At 39.7% G+C, this 1,944-nt stretch overlaps 1 long non-coding RNA gene across 2 annotated transcripts; it reads right to left on the reverse strand.

Annotated features, from left to right (window-relative positions):
• Window positions 1–243: 243 nt before the first annotated feature.
• LOC148876142 (uncharacterized) lies at window positions 244–1,127 on the reverse strand. Of its 2 annotated transcripts, none has more exons than XR_016105473.1 (3): window positions 957–1,127; window positions 631–767; window positions 244–522 (listed from the first exon to the last, which is right to left on the reverse strand). It is a non-coding gene; the product is annotated as an uncharacterized LOC148876142 (long non-coding RNA). The 2 variants fall into 2 exon arrangements; XR_016105474.1 differs by having other exon boundaries at window positions 879–1,070.
• Between the last annotated feature and the right edge of the window lie 817 nt (window positions 1,128–1,944).

Raw genomic sequence — 1,944 nt, forward strand, 5'->3', positions numbered from 1 at the left:
TCCCTCAAAACCCTGCTCAAGCAGGTCAACTAGTCAGGTTGTTTAATGAGCTTGTCTAAATTATCTAGAATTCTTTCACTAGGCATTTTCTCATAACTGGTCCCAACCGCCTCAAAACCTGCTCAACCATTGTTAAGTGGAGCTGTCAATGGGTCCGGTTTGGTTCCTAATACCTAAAACCAAATATTGATCAGGATAATAGGGTCTGACCAAATTTGACTGGATTACACTTGACATGTGAAATTATCCAGTAAACTATTTAATATTTATTGATAAAAGAAGTGTTTTCACAATAAAATAAGGAGACCTTTATATATCATTAACTAATCTTACTAATTCGGAACGGGAAAAACCAGTACCGATCCAAATTATTAATTGGGACACAAGCCACGTAACCAGAACCAACAAAATTGGTTCGATCGGTTTAGTTATATGATTAATAATTTGGTTCGATCAGTAATCAGAAAGCAGTTACCCTCCAGCCTCATGGCCATAGATCCGAGGAAACAGAGGAGTTTGTCCCTGCAAAATTGGAAAACCCATTTTAATTTGAACATAGAATTGATGAAGCATCATCCATGATAACTTGGATTTTTAAGAGCAAATAAATACTGAACCGAAAGAAATCACCTTAGCCTCCCAGAAGTAGACATCAGTGTGGCAGAGGGAAGTGTAGAGGATCTTCAGACGAACCTCGTTTGCCTGCGGAGGCGCCACCTCCACTTCTTCGATCACTAGTGGCTTTCCCGCTTCCCATGCAACCGCAGCTGCGATACACAGACACAGGAGAATCATCAAGAGAGATTGTCGAATAAAAACATAAAGTTAAGCAAGCGCAAGAGAGATTAAAATCAGTACTATAATTGATTATTATTTACGTCAAACCCTTCTCATATGTTAAGTATATTCCAGAATAGAGATAAAACCCAATTCAACAAGACGTCATAGAACTCAACATCAATGAAAAAGATTCAACTAAAAGCACAATAGAAAACCCAAATTCCAGCTGATCCAACAAGCAGATAAATCGGTACTGTTCTACATCTTTTCCCTTTAGTTAGCTGAGAAACAAATTTAGACCAAAACAAAAGCAGCTTTTGTGGGAACGCGCATCTGCGGCAACTCCCGGTGTCGTATGTGATGTGAATGATAACTTATAACTACGACAGATGTTTTCAATGCATGTAGAATGTGAATGTGTAGTCGGTGTGAGGCGACCCGGCGAATTCTACTAACAACGGGACAGACACATTGTCCCTTTTAACTTTTCGGAAATTTAATGGAGATATTTGACTTAACAGAAGGATTTGTGAAATAATTTAGCGCGCCCTTTCAGCTAGGGCTGTAATCAGTCGGACTCGGATCGGAACTAATGTGAACTAATCCCATTTTACGCAAAAAGAATATGATATTATTATATATACTAGGGTGGATTCGTATACATGAAATTTATTAAGAGAAAGCTAGATAATAGAAAGAGTCGTATAATAAAATATTCCTTATAGTTTTATAGATTTACTAAAATCCATTCAATAGTTAGCATTTTACTAAAATATCATTTATAATTTGCAATAGATTTAATCAATTCATGAAGGATGATTTTACCCGATCTATGAAACGGTGACACGTGAACACTGACCTGACGTAAGCGACAACTCAGCATTGCGGCCCAGTACAGCTAAGTAACGGGCCCATAAAACAGCTTGCCACATCATATCGCGCAAAAAGAGGAGCTCACCACGACGCAAGTTCCGGGTTCCCCGAGCTACCCCCAAAGGGATATTCCGAGGCAAATTTAGCTCGCAAGCTAAGAAAACCAGCTCGTCTGAGCTCCCGAGCAGACAAGTCATCCCGATGACTAATTCTACTAAGGGTACTCCCGAAGTATCCCGAGCTCGCTGCAAAGTAGCTCGTGAGTGAGTCGCACAAGCATTCCGCAGGAAG

The sequence above is a fragment of the Nelumbo lutea genome, chromosome 1 (genome assembly GCF_056320005.1).
Source record: "Nelumbo lutea isolate HS-2025 chromosome 1, American lotus-T2T, whole genome shotgun sequence".
In the NCBI taxonomy this organism is placed as follows: domain Eukaryota; kingdom Viridiplantae; phylum Streptophyta; class Magnoliopsida; order Proteales; family Nelumbonaceae; genus Nelumbo; species Nelumbo lutea.